The sequence below is a fragment of the Trachypithecus francoisi genome, unplaced genomic scaffold (assembly GCF_009764315.1).
Source record: "Trachypithecus francoisi isolate TF-2019V2 unplaced genomic scaffold, Tfra_2.0 Lachesis_group1, whole genome shotgun sequence".
In the NCBI taxonomy this organism is placed as follows: domain Eukaryota; kingdom Metazoa; phylum Chordata; class Mammalia; order Primates; family Cercopithecidae; genus Trachypithecus; species Trachypithecus francoisi.
This window is the reverse complement of record NW_022681454.1, coordinates 44,688,142-44,708,587: the sequence shown is the minus strand read 5'-3', so window position 1 is coordinate 44,708,587 and position 20,446 is coordinate 44,688,142. Positions and strand designations below refer to the sequence as shown.

Below are 20,446 nucleotides of genomic sequence, written 5' to 3'. Positions count from 1 at the left end.
TTAAAACAGTTTTCATCCAAAAGACGGGCAATAACAAATGCTGTCAAGAATGTGGAGGGAGAAAAGGGAACCCTTGTGCACTGTTGGTGGGAATATATATTAGTCCAACTACTACGGAGAATAGTTTGGAGGTGTCTCAAAAAACTAAAAATAGAACTTTACATATGATCCAGGAATCCCACTGCTTGGTATATACCCCCCAAAAAGGAAATCAGTATGACAAAGAGATATCTGCACTCCCATGTTTATATTACAGCACTATTCAGAATAACCAAGATTTAGAAACAGCCTAAGTGTCCATCAGCAGATGAATGGATAAAGAAAATGTGGTACTTACACACAACAGAATACTATTCAGCCATAAAAAAAGTAGATCCCGGCATCTGCGACAAAATTAATGGAATTGAAGGTCATTATGTCAAGTGATATAAGTCAGGCACAGAAAGACAAACTTCTCATGTTTTCACTTGCTTGCATGAGCTAAAATATCAAAACAAGTGAACTCATGGAGATAGAGTAGAATGGTGGTTGGGGCCAGGCACAGTGGCTTATGCCTGTAACCCCAACACTTTGGGAGGTTGATGTGGGAGAATCTCTTGAGTCTGTTTGAGACCAGCCTGGGCAACATAGTGAGACTCCATCTCTATTATATTTTTCAAAATGGTGGTTATAAGCACGGTCAGTGGCTTGTGCCTGTAATTTCAGCACTTTGGGAAGCTGAGGCAGGCAGATCACTTGAGGTCAGGAGTTTGAGACAAGCCTGGCTAACATGGTGAAATCCTGTCTCTACCAAAAGTACAACAATTTAGCCGGGCATGGTGGCAGGTGCCTGTAATCCCAGCTCCTCGGGATGCTGAGGCAGGGAGAATTGCTTGAACCCAGGAGGCAGAGGTTGCAGTGAACTGAGACTGCGCCACTGAACTCCAGCCTGGGAGATAGAGAGAGACACTGTCTCAAAAAAAAAAGGTGGTTACCAGAGACTGGGAAGGTACTGTGGCAGGGGAGAAGTGGGGCTGGTTAATGGGTACAAAAATATAGTTAGATGGAATGAGTAAGATATAGTATTTGATAGCACAACTGGGTGATTACAGGCAATAGTAATTTATTGTACATTTTAAACTAACTAAAAAAGTATAATTGGGTTGTCTGTGACACAAAGAAAGGATAAATGTTGACCACGCGCAGTGGCTCACTCCTGTAATCCCAGAACTTTGGGAGGCCGAGGCAGGTGGATCTCTTGAGGTCAGGAGTTCAAGACCAGCCCGGCCAACATGGTGAAACCCCATCTCTACTAAAAATACAAAAATTAGCCAGGTGTGGGGGCGGGCGCCTCTAATCCCAGCTATTCAGGAGGCTGAGGCAGGAGAATTGCTTGAACCCGGGAGGCAGAGGTTGCAGTGAGCCAAGATCAAGCCACTGCACTCCAGCCTGGGCAACAGAGCAAGACTCCCTCTCGAAGAAAAGAAAAATAAAGGATAAATCCTTGAGGTGACGGATATCTCATTTAACCTGATGTGATGATTACATATTGTATGCCTGTGTCAAAATATCTCATGTACCCCATAAATACATATACCGACAATGTACCCACAAACATTAAAAATTATATTAAAGGGATGAGCTGATTTAACAATTTGTACTAAGAAGAGTGGATAGAGAAGACACCCTACCAAAATGGGGCAGTTTCTTACCAATCTCTGAAAATTTGCCATTAACAACACACAAAAATATCTTTTGTATCTTATAGTGATTTCAACTACAGGCAGGATGTTTGGAAATGTCCAGTGGCATTTTTAGTCATAATAATATCTGGGATTGCTATTGGCATGTGTGGTCATGGGTTGGGGAGGGAAAGCATCCTGTAAAATAAGCAACAGTGTCATAGCCTAAAAAGCATTGCCAAATCAAATGTCATTTTCTCTTATGTTTTCTTGTAAGAGTTTCATAAGTTTAAGTCTTAGACTTAGGTTTTTGATCATTTTTGTATATAATACTATATAAGGTAAGGGTCCAACTTTTTTCTTTCATATATGGCTATCCAGTTTTCCCAGCCTCATATGTTGAAACATCTATCCTTTCCCGACTGAATTAGTCTTGGCACCTTAGTTGAAAATCAAGGCTGGGCGTGGTGGCTCAAGCCTGTAATCCCAGCACTTTGGGAGGCCGAGAGGGCGGATCACGAGGTCAGGAGATCGAGACCATCCTGGCTAACACGGTGAAACCTCGTCTCTACTAAAAAATAGAAAAAACTAGCCAGGCGAGGTGGCGGGCGCCTGTAGTCCCAGCTACTGGGAGGCTGAGGCAGGAGAATGGCGGTAAATCCGGGAGGCGGAGTTTGCAGTGAGCTGAGATCCGGCCACTGCACTCCAGCCTGGGCGACAGAGCGAGACTCCGCCTCAAAAAAAAAAAAAGAAAATCAATTGCCCACATATGCAAAGGTTTATTTCTGGGCTCTTTATTCTATTGTATTGGTCTAAACATCTGTCCTTATGCCCATACGACACTATTTTAATTACAATTAACTTTGTTTTTTTTTTTTTTTCTAATTTAATAGAGATAGGGTCTCACTATGTTGCCCAGACTGGTCACAAACTCCTGATCCTTCCACTTTGGCCTCCCAAAGTGCTGAGATTAGAAGCGTGAGCCACCATACCCAGTCATAACTTTGTAATAAGATTTAAAATTAGGAAGTGTGAGGCTTCCAATTTTGTTCTTCCTTTTCAAGATTATTTTGGCTATTCAGAGTCCCTTACAATTCACTTGAATTTTAGAATGGGTTTTTCTATTTCTACAAAAACTGGCCTTGGGAGCTAGATAGGATTGCATTGAATCTGTAGATTCTGTTGGGTAGTATTGTTATTCTAACAATTTTAGATCTTCCAGGCTGTGCAGTGGCTTCTGCCTGTAATCCTAGCACTTTGAGAGGCTGAGGCAGGCAGATTACTTGAGCTCAGGAGTTCAAGACCAGCCTGGGCAACATGGCAAAACCAGTCTCTACAAAATATACAAAAATTAGCTGGTCTTGGTGGTGCATGCCTGTAATCCCAGCTACTCAGGAGGCTGAGGTAGGAGAATCACCTGAACCTGGGAAGCAGAGGCTGCAATGAGCCAAGATTGTACCACTGGACTCCAGTCTGGGTGACAGAAGCAAGACCCTGTCTAAACAACAACAAAAACACAGTATTATATCTTTCAATTCATGAACACGGGATGTCTTCATATTCATTTATATTTTCTTCAATCTCTTTCTGCAATGTTTTGAAGTTTGCAGTACACAAATCTTGTAGCTCCTTGGTTAAATGTATTTATAAGTATTTTACTCTTTTTGATGATATTATGACTTGAGTTGTTCTCTTAGTTTCCTTTTTGGATTGATTATTCATTGCTAGAGTATAAAATGCAACCAGGCCAGGTGCAATGACTCACACCTAGGTCAAGGAGGGAGGATCAGGAGCTTGAGACCAGTCTGGGCAACATAGTAAGACACCATCTCTACAAAAAATTTAAAAATGAGCTGGGTGTGGTGGCACATGCCTGTATTCTCAGCTACTCGGGAGGCTGAGGCAGGAGACTCACCTGAGCCAAGGAATTCAAGGCTGCAGTGAGTTATGATCATGCCACTGTACTCTAGCCTGGACAACAGAGTGAGACCCTGTATCTAAAAATATATATAAATAAATAAATAAAATAAAATGCAACTGATTTTTCTGTGTTGATTTTGCATGCCTCCATTTTGCTGAATTTGTTTATTGGCTCTAATTTTCATGTGTGGAATCTTTAAGGTTTTCAACAAAGAAGATTACAACATCTGTGAACAGAGATAATTGTACTTGCTCCTTTCCAATTTAAATGCCTTTATTTTTGTTGCCTAATTTCTCTGGCTACAATTGCTAATACCATGTTGAATGTAAGTGGCAAATCAGGCACTTGTTAATAATCTTAAGGGAAAAACTTTCAGTTTGATGGTACCATTGATATAAAGTTAGCCGTGGGTTTTTCATATATGGTCTTTATCATGCTGAAGAAGTTTCCTTCTATTCCTATTTAGGATTTTTACCATTAAAAAGAACAGTACATTGTTAATGAATGAATGAATGAAGTTAGTTTAAAGGGGTATGAATGAATGAGGTTAGTTTAAAGGGCTATACAAAAATAAATGTACATGAGTCATAAATGCAAAGAAGGCATGGGGTGATTTGAGGCAAATATGCAAAGTCACCCCTTATATACTGAACACAGTTCCCTTAACTGCAAGAGTTCTTGTTTGTTGGGTTTCTTTTTTCTTTTTAAAACAGTCTTTGAGGTAGATTTCTATTATTAAAGCCTGTTTTTATAGAGTTCAGAGTTCTTCCTTCCTTCTTTTTGATGCCTACTCTCCTTTATCTTCAGCCAGCAAATAAATCTCTAGTGCCAACAGGAAATACTGATTTTCTCACTTTATACCCCTGTCCTAGCTGAACTCATCAGTCACTAGTCTCTGTTTGATCTCACATCCAAGCCGTGGGCCTTCAGAAATGCTCTATAAAACCTGGTGTATAGGAATTGTACTTAAGTCATTCAAATATCCAGGAGTCTATTTACAAAATTAGGAGGCATCTGGTTAATTGCAAAGGCCCTTCCAATTCCACCAGTGCACGATTCCCTTGAAGATAAATTACTTAGCTTGCTGAATTTAAAGGCTGCTGAAACACTACAGTCGATTTCAAACTGCGTTCTGATAAGCCTAGGTTACTAAGTAGAGGACTTAGGGACTCCAAGACTTTCGTGGAACTATCGTTTCTAAAATATATTTTAACCATTAAGAAAATGAAAAAACGAGCCACAGACTGAGAGAAAATATTTACAAATCAAATATCAGATAACTTATATCCATAGTATAGACTTTTTTTCCCACAAGTAAAAATATATACAGCATGTATACATTTTTAGTTCCATCTGTAAACTAAATTTAAAATGTAAATATTGCATGTGGCCTTTTCTAAACGTACAGGCTAGAGGAACAATTTTTATCCGGATTATATAAAGAACCATTACAACTCAATACCAAAACAAATACCTCAGTTTAAAAAAGGGCAAAAATTGGCTGGGCGTGGTGGCTCACGCCTGTAGTCCCAGCACTCTGGGAGGCCGAGGCGGGCGAATCATGAGGTCAGGAGATTGAGACCATCCTGGTTAACACGGTGAAAGCCTGTCTCCACTAAAAATACAAAAACAAAATTAGCCATGAGTGGAGTCTGGCGCCTGTAGTCCCAGCTACTCTGGAGGCTGAGGCAGGAGAATGGCGTGAACCCGGAAGGCGGAGCTTGCAGTGAGCCGAGATCGCACCACTGCACTCCAGCCTGGGCATCAAGCAAAACTGTCTCAAAAAAAAAAAAAAGAACTGGATTAAGAAAATGTGGCACATATACACCATGGAATACTATGCAGCCATAAAAAACGATGAGTTTGCGTCCTTTGTAGGGACATGGATGCAGCTGGAAACCATCATTCTTAGCAAACTGTCACAAGAACTGAAAACCAAACACCGCATGTTCTCACTCATAGGTGGGAATTGAACAATGAGATCACTTGGACTCGGGAAGGGGAACATCACACACTGGGGCCTATCATGGGGAGCGGGGAGGGGGGAGGGATTGCATTGGGAGTTATACATGATATAAATAATGAATTGATGGGTGCTGACGAGTTGATGGGTGCAGCACACCAACATGGCACAAGTATACATATGTAACAAACCTGCACGTTATGCACATGTACCCTAGAACTTAAAGTATAAAAAAAAAGAAAAAAGAAAAAAAGAAAAAAAAGAAAGTTGTCTGGGGTTTGGATGGGAAAGAAAAATGACTACAAATGGACCTGAGGAATCTTTTTGGGGTGACAGAAATGTCCTTAAATTGGATTGGTAATGACTATACTATTCTATATATTTATTTAAAGTCACCGGATTATATACTTACAAGAGGTGAAAATTTTGAGACCTAATTTCAGTGAAGCTATTTGGTTTTTCTTTCCTTTTTTTTTTTTTTTTTTTTAAGACGGAGTCTCACTCTGTCACCCAGGCCTAGTCTGGAGTGCAGTGGTACAATCTCAGTTCACTGCAACCTCCGCCTCCCAGGTTCAAGTGATTCTCCTGTCTCAGCCTCCTGAGTAGCTGGGATTACAGGTGCCCACCACCACACCCAGCTAATTTTTGTATTTTTAGTAGAGACGGGGTTTACCAGGTTGGCTAGGCTGGTCTCAAACTCCTGACCTCAGGTGATCCACCTGCCTCGGTCTCCCAAAGTCCTGGGATTACAGGCATGAGCCACTATGTCTGGCCTTTTTTTTTTTTTTTTTTTTTGACAAAGTCTTGCTCTGTTGCCCAGGCTGGAGTGTAGTGGCACGATCTTGGCTCACTGTAACCTCTGCCTCCTGGATTGAAGCTATTCTCCTGTCTCAGCCTCCCAAGTAGCTGGGATTACAAGCACCCGCCACCATGCCCAGCTAATTTTTTGTGTTTTTAGTAAAGACAGGCTTTTGCCATGTTGCCCAGGCTGGTCTCAAACTCCTGACCTCAGGTGATCCACCCACCTCAGCCTCCCAAAGTGCTGGGATTACAGGCGTGATCCCACCGTGCCCAGCCAAAGCTATTTTTTTAAAAGCCAATAAGTGACAATGTGCCCCTTCAAAATATATTAAAAATATATAATTATTCATTTAAAACATTTAAGAATTTGTATAAAAACGTATTTACCATGCCTTCTCACGTACTATATACTGAAGTTTAACATATTGGGAACATATATATTAATTTGTGCCGTTTTTATTTGTTTCTCAGAATAAATCTTCTCTTGCCATGTCTGTTTAATCAGAACTGTAAAATTATAAGATGAACAAAACAACACAACACAAAAACCTAAAATCATTTCTGACTGCTAGTCCATGAGTGAGATTTTTTTTCTCAATATTGTACAATCAAAACAAATGCAGAAATAAATTTCAGGGGCTTACTACAGCTGATATCAGTAAACCTTTCTCACAAGGTTTTTGTGCTAGAAATACTGTTTTCATTGTATAATTTCCTGATAAGCAAAAGTTATAATTTTAGCACATAAAGTACTTGTATCAATAAATATATTAGTATTATATATTGTGGTTATGCAATTAACTTTTAATAGGTTTTTGTTGCTAAAACAAAAAATATCTGAATTATCCTGGGTCAGAGGCAATACAGTGAGATCAAGCTCAACTGCATTTTTATTAGTAGGCTGATGAGAAAGAAATTTAGTTGAAAAGAATACCTTAATATCCTCTAAGGCTACCATGAAGGTAGATGGGATTTTACTTCATATAGCAAAGGTGTGAATTAATTAATTAATTGATTAATTTATTTATTTATTTTGAGACATCGTCTGGCTCTGTCGCCCAGGCTGGAGTGCTTGATCTTGGCTCACTGCAACCTCCACCTCCTGGATTCAAGCGATTCTCATGCCTCAGCCTCCCAAGTAGCTGGGACTACAGGTGTGTGCCACCACACCTGGCTAATTTTTATATTTTTAATAGAGATGAGGTTTCATCATGTTGGCTAGACTGGCCTCAAACTCCTGACCTCACATGATCTGCCCGCCTCGGCCTCCCAACGTGCTGGGATTACAGGCATAAGCCACCATGCCCGGCCAAAGGTTTGAATTTTCAAAAAACATTTTCAAAAAATCAGATGTTCCATTTCCTTTTTCACCTGACATTTCATAGAAACAGAGTGCTCTTTGCCTTTTCCTGTTTCCTGTTGGCTGCAATTCAAGCCCAGGGAATGGAGTTCCTGTAGCTACCTTGGACTGTGAAATGACTTTGAGAATGGAAGTCACATATGGCAAAGCAACAAGACAGAAGGAGTGTGGATGCTTGAAACCATGAAATTGCTATACTGTCTTTGGAGTGACTGCTTCTATATTTCTTGAACATGAAAGAAATAAATGTCTATTTTTTCTCCCATTGTCTTACAGCTAAACTTGATCCTGAGATAGGAGTGACTCAGACACAGAAAGCTGAAGGCACAAAGGCTGACATAGGAAAGCACTTGGCATCTTGAAAACATAACAAGGTAAATGTAGCTGGAGTACCAGTAATGGGAGGGAAAATGGGAGGAGACAGGGTGGGAGTTAATGGGGTGCCAGATGGTGTAAGGCCTGGTGACTCATTGGGACTTTGAGCTTTAATTTAGATGTGGGAAGCCATCAGAGAATTTTGAGAAGAAAAATGACCCAACTGGTCTATGTTTTAAAGGAATCTCTTTGTGGAGAACAGACTTATGCCAATGCTTAGAAGTCATCATATGGGTAAAATGAGTGTTTATTACAATACTCTCTATACTTCTTTTACACATTTAAAATATTCTACCGCCAGGCACGGTGACTCACACCTATAATCCCAGTGCCTTGAGAGGCTAAGGTGGGAGGATCACTTGAGGCCAGGAGTTCAAGGCTGCAGTGAGTTATCATGGCACCACTGCACTCCAGCACGGGAAACAGAGTGAGACCCTGTCTCTAAAAATAAAAAATAAAATATTCTAGATTATAAAATTTCATGGAAAACTGATCACATTTATTAACTGGCCAAAGCTAAAACTGAATCATTTGTAACTAATTTTACTGTAACATATCAGAATAAAGAACATGTTAACTTAGAAGGGTTTGTTCTGGGCTATCCAGAAAACAGATACGGTTCATATAATGTGTGGTTGGCTTGTTAGCAGCAGAACGTATCCTAGTCACGTGGCACCAAAATATGTTAGTAGTGGCCAGTCCATACAGGTCTGCAGCAACCTCAGTTCTTGCCTCCTCAGAAGAAAGAATTCGACAGAGGAGCGTAAGGCAGAGTGAGAGAGCAAGACAACTTTTAGAGCAGGAGGAAAAGTTTATCAAAAAGCTTTAGGGCAGTAATGAAAGGAAATAAAGTACACTTGGAAGAGGGTCAGGTGAGCAACTTGAGAAATCCCATGCACAGTTTGACCTTTGACTTGTGGTTTTACACCCTGGCATACTTCTGGGGTCTTACCTCCCTTCTCCCCTGATTCTTCCCTTGGGGTGGGCTGCCTGCATGCACAGTGGCCTGTCAGCATTTGGGTGGGGCCACATGTGCAGTGTGTTTACAGAAGTTGTATGCATGCTCAACTGAGGTGTTTTTCTCTTACCAGTCAAATGTTCTCAGGAGGCCATATACCAGTTAAACTCCAGCATTTTGCCGCTTAGTGCATATGCTTGATTGAGCCCATTCGCCCAGCTCCTGAGATCTTTATCAGGAAGCTGCTGATCAGTAGTTTCAGGTGTTTCTATCTATTGGGAGACTGCCGTTCCCTGGCGCCAGCTGCAACCAATTACTATTTTGCAGAATCGGTGTAACAACTGCCTGACCATCACCTGAGGTAGCCTGACATTCCTGAGTTGGGGGTGGGGGACTCTCCTGCCCTGCACATGTCTGACTAACTAACTACTGTAACAGACTAGAGAGCTCTGCATTGGAACTTGCCTCTGCGTTTTACTAACTTGGAGGGTGAGTTTGACTAACCTTCCTAATTTACCAAAATGTAGTCATCTTTACCTACAAAGATTTTGTGAGGATTAAGTGCTTAGCATTGTTCATTGTTCCTAGTACAGAATAATCATCCCATAAGTGGTGTCTTAATTATTTTTAATCACAATTACCAGAATCTGAGAATACTTAACTATACTTTTTTTTTTTTTTTTTTTTGAGACGGAGTCTCGCTCTGTCGCCCAGGCGGGAGTGCAGTGGCCGGATCTCAGCTCGCTGCAACCTCCGCCTCCCGGGTTCCCGCCATTCTCCTGCCTCAGCCTCCCGAGTAGCTGGGACTACAGGCGCCCGCCATCTCGCCCGGCTAGTTTTTTTTGTATTTTTTAGTAGAGACGGGGGTTTCACCGTGTTAGCCAGGATGGTCTCGATCTCCTGACCTCGTGATCCGCCCGTCTCGGCCTCCCAAAGTGCTGGGATTACAGGCTTGAGCCACCGCGCCCGGCCAACTATACTTTTAACACTGAATCAGGGCAATATAACATGTACAGGCATAAGGAAGTTTTTCTGTTATGAATGGAGACAGCTTCACACAAGGATTTTCCATTCTTTGATACAAAAGCTCTCAAGTGCATCTGTTTTTTTAAAAAATCTGATAAGTTTGCTTGTGGAAGAAGCTTGAGTATCTCAGTCATAGGAATACCCACAAGAAAACCAATTAATTACCATTCTGATTCATACTTCAATTTCTTGTGATTCATAAATTATTATGAATCAGCAACTATGAGTCTCATCAGCACTAGCATACTGAAAAGATCATTTCTGGGCACACCTTTTACCTCCTGTAACTTTATGATGCTCTTACACTGAAGATTTAAAAAAAAAAAAATCCCCTTTAGCATCAGACTGCGCAGGGGAAAATTAACCATTTTTAAATACACCAGAACATTCTGTTCTTCTTAACAAGACCTGCCTTTAAGAGAAACTATCTTATCAGAGGCTAACCTATTGAGGTTTTATGAGCACTTAAATGACCTCCGTGAAAGGAAATACCCAACTCCAAACCCCTCCAGCCATCCTGTCCTATTTAAGGTGGAAGGTTGGGGAGACTGAGAGGCACTATGTAGTTCACAGCCTAGGGGCACAGGCTTACTTAAAAGCCAAGACCTAATCATAGGACTGTAGAATATTACCCCCCACCCCACCGCACCCCCTCACCACCACATCAAGAAAGGCCTAGCTACTAGAGTTCTTTTTATTCAGTACATCATGTCTGGCTTTCAACAACAACAAAAAAATACAAGGCATACTAAAAGGCAAAACATAGTTTGAACAAACAGCACTAGAACCAGACACAGATATTTTAGGAAGGGTAGAATTATCAGAGTGGAAATTAAAAACAACTATGATTAACATGATAAAAGCTCTAATGGCGCCAGGCATAGCAGCTCACACCTATAATCCCACCATATTGGGAGGCTGAGGTGGAAGGACTGCTTGAGTGCAGGAGTTCAAGACCAGCCTGGGCAACATGGCAAAACCCTCTTTCTACAAAAAATACATAAATTAGCTGGGCATGGTGGCATATACCTGTAGTGCTAGCTACTCAGGAGGCTGAGGTAGGAGAATCCCCTGAGCCTGGAGAAGTCAAGGCTGCAGTGAGCAGTGATCATGCGACTGCACTCCAGCCTGAGCAACAAAGTGAGACCCTGTCTCAAAATTAAACTAAATTAAATTAAATTAAAAACTAAAAAAAAATTTAAATGAGCTGGATGGGCTGGCATGTGGTTGTAGTCCTAGCTACTTGGGAGACTGAGGCAGGTGGATCAGTGGGGACCTGGGGTTTGAGGCTAGTGAGCTATAATTACATTACTGCACTCCAGTCTGGGTGATACAGTGAGACCCTGTCTCAAAAAATAAATAAGAGGCCAGGAGTTCAAGACCAGCCTCACCAACATGGTGAAACTGTCTCGACTAAGAATACAAAAATTAGCCTGGCATGGTGGCGTGTGCCTATAATCCCAGCTACTTGGCAGGATGAGCCATGAGAATTGCTTGAACATGGGAGGCACAGGTGCAATGAGCCGAGATCACACCACTGCACTCTAGCCTGAGTGACAGAGCAAGACTGTCTCAAAAAAAAAAAAAAAAAAATCATTTGTTTCCAGCTGGGCATGGTGGCTCATGCCTGTAATCCCAGCACTTTGGGAGGCCAAGGTGGGTGGATAACCTGAGGTTTGGACTTCAAGACCAACCTGGCCAACATGGTGAAATTCCGTCTACTAAAAATATGAAAAATTAGCTGGGCATAGTGGCGCATGCCTATAATCCCAGCTACTCGGGAGGCTGCGATAGGAGAATAGCTTGAACCTAGGAGGCAGAGGATGCAGTAAGCCGAGATTGTGCCACTGCACTTCAGCCTGGGTGACAGAGTGAGACTCCATCTGCAAAAATAAAAATAAAAATAAATCAATAAGTCGGGCATGACGGCTCACACCTATAACCCCAGCAATGTGGGAAGCCCAGGCAGGAAAATCAGTTGAAGCTAGGAGTTCAAGACCACCCTGCAGAACACAGCGAGATCCAATCACTACAAAAACTACAAAAAATACCCAGACACAGTGGTGCATGTCTATAGTCCCAGGTGCTCAGAAAGCTGGGGCAGGAGGATCACTTGAGCCCAGGAGTTCGAGGCTGCAGTGAGCTATGATCATGTCACTGCATTCCAGCCTGGGTGACAAAGTGAGACTATGCGTCTAAAAAAGAAAAATAAATAAATGAAAGCTCCAATGGATAAAGTAGATGGCATGTAATAAGACAGATGGAAATTCTGAGAAAGAGTCAAAAAAATGCTAGAGATTAAAAATACTATGAAGATTGCTATTCACAATCTTTAGAGGTGACTAAACACAGCTGAGGAAAGATTCTCTGAGCTTGAGGATGTTCAGTAGAAACTGAAAAGCAAAGAGAAAAAAGACCCAAAAAAGGGGGAGCAAAATATTCAAGAACTGCGGGACAATGAAAAATATGTAACTTATAGAAAGAGAGAAAGGAACAAAAACTGTGTGTGTGTGTGTGTATGTATTTTATTTTTGAGACAGAATCTCACTCTGTTGCCCAGGCTGGAGTGCAGTGGTGTAATCTTAGCTCACTGCAACCTCTGCCTCCTGGATTCAAGTGATTCTCCTGCCTCAGCCTCCCTAGTAGCTGGGATAACAGGCTCCTGCTACCACGCCCAACTAATTTTTGTATTTTTAGTAAAGACGGGGTTTCACCATGTTGGCCAGGCTGGTCTCAAACTCCTGACCTCAGGTGATCCACCTACCTCAGCCTCCCGAAGTGCTGGAATTACAGGAGTGAGCCACTGCACCCAGCCAAAACAATATTTGAAGCAATTATGAACTGAGAGTTTCTCCCAAATTAATGTTAGATACTAAACTATAGATTCAGGAAACTCAAAGAATACCAGGAAGAATAAATCCCAAGTAAATTACACATAGGTAGATCATATTCAAACTACAGAATATCAAAGATAGAAAATCTTCAATGAAGCCAGAGGGGAAAAATATTCTTAACTATAGAGAAACAAAGATAAGAATTATATCTGACTTATTAGAAACCATGCAAGCAGGAAGAGAATGCAGTATATTTAACACGTTGGTAGAAAAATAACACCAACTTAGAATTCTGTATACTGTGAAATTTTCCTTCAGATTTAAAGAAGAAATAGACTTTCTCCGACAAATAAATATCAAGGGAATTTGTTGTCAGTACATCTGTCTTGCAGAAGTGTTTTTTAAAAGTTATTTTACTTTATTTTATTTTTTAAATAGAAGACCCAGCATGGTGGCTCATGCCTGTAATCCCAGCAATTTGAGAGGCTGAAGAGCACAGATCACTTGAGCTCAGGAATTCAAAACCAGCCTGGGCAACATGGCAAAACCCCATCTCTACTAAAAATAAAAAAATTAGCCAGGTGTGGTGACACACGCACTGGTAGTCCCGGCTACTTGGGGGGCTGAGGTGGGAGGATCACTTGAGCCTGGGAGGTCAAGTCTGCAGTGATCCCCGATCATGCCTGTGCACTTCAGCCTGGGCAGCAGAGTGAGACCTTATCTCAAACAAACAAACAAACAAAATTGGAGACATGGTCTCACTATGTTGGCCAGCCTGGTTTCGAACTCTTGGCCTCAAGTGATCCTCCCACCTCAGCCTCCTAAAGCGCTGGGATTACAGGCATTGGCCAACATGTCTGGCCAAAAGATGTTCTTCAAAGAGAAGAAAATTGATAAAGGTCAGAAAATCAATAAAGGTCAGAAAATGAAAGCTGCATAAAGAAAGGCCGTGTCAGTAAAAGTTTTTTTTAAAAAAGAGTGGCCATCACTTAAAGACCCTATAGATATTAAAAGGATAGTAACAAAACTATTCTCACAAATTTAATAACCTAGATGAAATGGACCAATTCCTTGAAAGATGCAATCTGCCAAAATTCACACACACAAATTAGACAATCTGTAAAGATCCAGGATTATTTTAAAAGTTGAATCAATAATTAATAAAATTCCAAAACAGAAAGTCCCTAGCCCCAGATAGATTCACTGGCAAATTATATCAAACATTTAAAGAAGAAGCTGAGACAGAGTCTCGCTGTGTCACCCAGGCTGGAGTACAGTGGCATGATCTTGGCTCACTGCAAGCTCCGCCTCCCAGGTTCATGCGATTCTCCTGCCTCAGCCTCCCAAGTAGCTGGGACTACAGGTGCCCACCACCACGCCCGTCTAATTTTTTGTATTTTTAGTAGAGACGGAGTTTCACTGTTTTAGCCAGGATGGTCTTGATCTCCTGACCTCATGATCCACCTGCCTCAGCCTCCCAAAGTGCTGGGATTACAGGTGTGAGCTACCTCGCCAGGCCACAAGTTCTTTATAATGTCTTTTAGGAGACAGAAATAGAGGGAATGCTTCCTAACTCCCTAGCTACTCAAGGACCAGGGAGGACCATTGTGGGCTTCACCTGGGAGCTGGTTAGAAATGCAGTATCTGTGCTTGCTTTGAGAGCACGTATACTAAAATTAGAACAATTCAGAGAAGATGAGCATGCCCCCCCTACACAAAGACAATACACAAATTTGTGAAGTGTTCCATATTTAACAAAAACACATTTTTAAAAAATGCAGAATCTTGTGCCTCAGTATAGGCCTACACTCAAAACCTGCAAGTTCGTCAAGATCCACAAGTCATTCATGCATACATTAAGTATTAAGAAGTACTGGTCCTCAAACTATCTGCATACTGGAGTCTCCAGTATGAATCAAAAGAAATTCTGATTTAATTGGTGTGAGTGTGGCCTGGGCTTCGGGATTTTTAAAAGCTCCCCAGGCAATTTTAAAATTCAGCAAAATCTAAAGAGAGGTCTTAGAAGCCAAGATCACAGAATGAATATCGGTGAAGTATCGTTTTGCTTACCTCAAAGGGCCTTATCAATGGCAGTATTCCATGGGCTGCCATCTAATCTGCTACTAATAGATAAAATCTCATAATGCCCCCGGTCAACTTTCCACCAAGAAATTTGAGAGTCTAGGCGTTATGTGATGACTCACATCTGTAATCCCATCACCTTGGGAGGCCGAGGCAGGGGAAGTGCTTGAGGCCAGGAGCTCAAGACCTACCAGTGCAACATAGGAGCACCCCATCTCTACAACTATATATATATATACATATATATATATATATACACACATATATATATATTAATTAGCTGGGCATGGTAGTGTTGTAGGACTTTCTTCTTAGGGTCCTTGTCATACAACCAGTAAAGATTAGGCTTGCAGACACTTTGAAGGGTGAGAAAAATGGAATATATTGGGTGAAAAGGAAAAAGGGGAAACGGGGACTGAAAGCAAAGTGAGAGTCCTGCTAGCTGGTCTCTTGCCTCACAGATTGAATCACAGGTTACCACCCTGAACAGGAGAGAGTCCAGGCTCCTCCCCACTGCAAAGGGCTCAAACTTGCAATGGCTCCACCCCATTCTCCCAGCGCAGGGGCTGGTCAGAGGTTCTCCCAGGACCCCTTTATACTTGGCTGTCTCAGTAGTACACACCTGTAATCCTAGCTACTCAGGAGGCTGAGGCAGGAGGATCACTGGAGCCCAGGAGTTGGAGGTTACAGTGAGCCTTCATCGCACCACTGCACTCCAGTCAGGCCAACAGAGAGGGACCCTGTCTCTAAAAATAGTAAATATGTAATAAAATAAATTCGAGAGATTATATTTTTAGAAATATTTGTTTCAATAGTTTAGTAGCATAGAACTCTATACTTTACCTTTTCTCTTTCCCTTCCACCAAAATTCTTTACACTAATAGGGTAGGTTTCCATTTAAATAGATGTAAATTAATTAATTAAAAATGTTTTATTTAGCCTGCTATTAAGCCACAAATTATACTTTAATTTAATGAAATTAGTGTTCAGCAAAATGCCAGTTTAATGGGGTTCCAACTTAAAACCAATGAAACATTGAGGGTAATTCAAAAGACTGTATTGCAAATTACTCAGGAACTGGAGAGGTGAGAAGAGAGTGGGGGATGAAATTGAGGAGGAGGCGAAAAGATGTAAGAACCGAGGGAAAGACCAGAGAAAGGAATACTCCCCTGTTCTTTTTGGTTTTGTAAACTGTTAATGACAAGTAGATTCTAGTAGCTGAATTCAATGATCCAGGGCCCCAACAAACTGACAGTCATGGCTGGTTTCCATAGTTAACAAAATGCAGAACTATTTATTCAGAGGTTTAATTAGAATGTTCGAATATTGGAGCTTAAATATAACTTGAGAGGTTTGCCTAAAAAACTTAAACTCAGGTCAGGTGTGGTGGCTCATACCTGTAATCCCAGCACTTTAGGAGGCTGAGGCAGGTGGGTCACCTCAGGGCAGGAGTTTGAGACCAGCCTGGCCAAAATGACGAAACCCTGTCTCTACTAAAAATACAAAAATTAGTTGGGCATGGTGGTGGGCGCCTGTAATCCCAGCTACTTGGGAAGCTGAGGCAGGAGAATCGCTTGAACCCAGGAGGCAGAGGGTGCAGTGAGCCAAGATCGCACCATTGCATTCCAGCCTGGGTGACAAGAGCAAAACTCTGTTTCAAAAAAAAAAAAAAAAGAGAGAAACTTAAACTCATGTTTAAGACTTTCCTTAAACATGAGAAGGCAAAGGGGCAACTACATTTTTCTGATATTATCGGAGTAAAATTATTCCAGTGGCACAAGATTTTTTTTTTTTTTTCACAGATTACCCTGAGATACTTACTCTCTACTTTTGTACCAGAAAAACTTAAAGTCACAGCTGGACCAAAGGTATGTCAGTTCCAAACTTGAAAAGAAAAGGTAACTCTCTAAATATAATTATTCCTTTTTAATCACCTTGCAAATTTTCTCTTTCCTCTTCTGTTTCTCTAGTTCTTTTCTTCAAGTAGGAAATGATTGTGTTTGCTTCGCAAAGACCTAACACACAGCTGTAAAGAATTCAAGCTGGCCGGGCTTGGTGGCTCACGCCTGTAATCCCAGCACTTTGGAAGGCCGAGGCGGGCAGATCACAGGGTCAAGAGATCGAGAATATCCCAGTCAACATGGTGAAACCCCATCTCTACTAAAAATACAAAAAATTAGCCGGGCATGGTGACAGGTGCCTGTAGTCCCAGCTACTCGGGAGGCTGAGGCAGGACAGTTGCTTGAACCTGGGAGGCGCAGGTTGCAGTGAGCCGAGATCATGCCACTGCACTCCATCCTGGTGACAGAGCAAGACTCCATCTCAAACAAACAAACAAAAAGAATTCAAGCCAGGCAGTTGTCTGCTGCAGAACATATAATATTGATGATATATGTTTAGTATGCCATTTGGACATGGAGAATAACTTTGCTATAGATATTCAATATAACCGAGAGCATAGGCATAAAATACTCACAGTCGCCAATAGTTCCAAGTGTACGCACAAGTTTTGCACATCTTCAGTATATTTTAGATCCTAGATCAGTTAGCCTTACTTGGTAATGCAAGAAAGCTTCATTTTATTTTATTTGTTCTGTTGCCTTAAAACAAAGGGAGATAGTTGACAGTGTTTTAAAGGAATAAGAAGAGTGGCTGCTTTTGGCAGAAGGGAATTTGTCATTCTCTCCATCAGAGAAGGATTAATTGTATTGTTTTGGAGGCAGTGGGGATTAGGATGGGAATATTTGAATTTCATTATTAGAGTAGGTGGGTGCTGCATAAAAATATACTTGAAACTAAAGTCCTATGCTGCCAAAATATTTGCCAGTTAAGTGCAAAATATATTTGCAAATCCAACAAAACAGGAAGACCAGAGTGTCTTGAACAATGTTGCTCAGTGTCTTGAGAGTACCGCCAATTCTTATTCTTGGCTTTGTTTTCTGAAAGCTGCTTCCTCTTTGGCTAGGAGCTGTTCACCTTTTCCTGAAGCACGTCTACCAACACGGGCACACTAGGAAATCTCTAATGAATTCCTGTAGTTTTATTTCCTTCAAATTCCACTGGCAGAGAACTTGACAGTGTGGTGAAATCACTGAAGATGTTAATACTTGGGCTTTTCCCTACAAAATCATTGAAAAGTCTTCCAAACACACCAGCAGATTGCTCTTCCAAGTCTCAGGACAATCTTAATCTTAAAATGCATAAGCATTAAACCCCTAAGATATGTGTTCCAATTATGTTTTGAAAGTTGTTTTCTCTGAAAAAGTAGGGATCTAAACTTTTCTTTTCACACTACCTTTCCATATACAAAGAGACTCCAACTAACTTGGCATTAAAAATAAAAACTATAATATAAATGACCCATAGATGTACACTTTATTCTGAAAATTTACCATTCTGTTCCACTTTCATAAAGTTACTCTTATCCTTTACATGTCCCATCAGTTCTTCCTTTACAATGTTTGAGGAATTTGTCTCTCTCCATAACCTCTAACCTTACTTTATCTTAGCCCTTTATCATTTTATCTTTTTTTAATTTATTTTTTTTGAGACAGAGTCTCACTCTGTTGCCCAGGCTGGAGTGCAGTGGCACGATCTTGGCTCACTGCAACCTCTGCCTCCTGGATTCATGCCATTCTCCTGCCTCAGCCTCCCGAGTAGCTGGGACTACAGGTGCACACCACCACACCTGGCTAATTTTTTATTTTAAGTAGAGATGGGGTTTCTCCATGTTGGCAAGGATGGTGTCGATCTCTTGACCTCATGATCCACGCGCCTTGGCCTCCCAAAGTGCTGGAATTACAGGAGTGAGCCACCGCACCCAGCCACCCTTTATCATTTTATATCTGGCCTGTCTTCCAAGCTAGTCTCTGCCAACAATACTTTGTTCTGTAATCCAACCTAAACTGTCCTATACCCTGTCTCCAGTATAATCTTTATTCCAGAACTATCAAACTCTTTCTTCGTATTGTTGCCCGTTGAAAATCTGCTAGTTCTTCTCCCAACTGAAAGAATCAAGTCCTGGCCAGGCGCGGTGTCCGGAGCCATGAGGCCCGGAATTAGCCGACCTCTGTTGTTAATCTCCGTAAAGCGGAGACAAGATGGCACATTTCCGGATTCTTCATTACAAACATTCCCCGCGCGCGTGCAAACTGTTCCCGCGCGCGCCCAAACCTTTCCCGCGTGCAAACATTTTCGCGCCCAGGAAGATATGCAGCCTACGGCACAGGTGCGATCCCGCGCCCGGGAAAAATTACAAACCCACGGCGCATGCGCAATTGTAATTTGAGAAAACCCGGCCCCCGTTACCGCCCAGGCCCAACCTCTTCCTCTGCCAGCCTATATAAGGCATTGCACCGCCACCATTAAACGAGACTTGATCAGGCTATTTGTCTTGTCTCCATTTCTCGTGTTTTCTTGTCTCCTCCATTCCCATTCCCCCTTCCAGGGCCCGTTCGACTGTCCTGCAGGTCAAGACAGCGTGGTGACCTGTAATCCCAGCATTTTGGTAGGCCAAGGTGAGAGCTTTGCTTGAAGCCAGGAGTTCAGCACCAGCCTGGGCAATAGAGCAAGACCCTGTCTTAAAAAATAAATGAATCAAGTCCAAACTCCTGACCTTGGAAGCATGGCCACCACATCCTGATGCTACACAGCCTTTCTCCACTCGTCTCCTTTTTTTTTTTTTTTTTTTAAATTTTTTTGCAGTTGTTTCATTACAACAAAAGAATAAAAATGATAGTTGGATGCCATGAAGTGGGTGGCAATGCCTTAACTGTATGCTTGTTGTCAGGCCTGAGGGCCTCTTCCATCCTTGTCAAGAGAAGTGTTAACCTTCTTTCCTTTCATACAATACTCTCCACTCTTCTTTTCTAAGACATTTAGGCATCTCATAATCCTGCCTCTTATTTTCTCACTTCCATCCTTTGTTCACATTCTTGCTACTTGTGCCATTCCCTGTTGTCATATTTTTAAGTCCAATGTATTAATTTTCATACCTAGATCCAGGCCCACCTCCATGAAGCCTTTCTTCACTACCACTCTAGCCCACAGTGGTCTCATCTTCCTTTGAGCTCTTAATATTTATTCTTGAAACAACGAACCCAATAATCCTATAGACTGGTTTTTTTGTATAAACATAGAAATTGACCCTGCTGGTCTTAAAGTTTAAAACTTATATTTGTTTTATCTGTTGCATTTCTTCTCTGCTATATAAATCCCTAATTTTAGTTGGTCAGGGAGAAGGATTTGAGACTGAGCCTGTATCTCCTCAGCTGCAGCACCCAATTAAAACCTTCTTCCTTAGCAATACTTGTCTCAGTGGTTGGCTTTCTGTGTGGTGAGCAGCAGGACCCTAGACCAAACCCCTGGTGTTTTGATAACATTCTCACTTCTATTCATTTAGTAGCTTTTCATTTAATGACTCTTTCCTATCTCCAAAACCATTTCATTTTAGAAATGTTTACATC

At 41.6% G+C, this 20,446-nt stretch overlaps 1 protein-coding gene and 2 non-coding genes across 6 annotated transcripts in view; 1 reads left to right on the top strand and 2 right to left on the bottom strand.

Annotated features, from left to right (window-relative positions):
• ABCG2 (ATP binding cassette subfamily G member 2 (Junior blood group)) overlaps positions 1 to 20,446 on the bottom strand; it is a 134,279-nt gene that overhangs the window by 89,228 nt on the left and 24,605 nt on the right. For 2 of the 4 annotated variants that reach the window (XM_033214123.1, XM_033214124.1), the window contains exon 2: positions 338 to 383. The exons of the other annotated variants lie outside the window; for them this stretch is intronic. The gene's annotated coding sequence lies outside the window, so the exon portion shown is untranslated. The remainder of the gene's footprint in view (positions 1 to 337; positions 384 to 20,446) is intronic. 4 annotated transcript variants of the gene reach the window in all.
• Positions 14,546 to 14,654, top strand: LOC117086459. The gene has a single exon (XR_004438369.1). It is a non-coding gene; the product is annotated as a U6 spliceosomal RNA (small nuclear RNA).
• Positions 19,708 to 19,833, bottom strand: LOC117086534. Its single transcript, XR_004438430.1, has one exon. It is a non-coding gene; the product is annotated as a U6atac minor spliceosomal RNA (small nuclear RNA).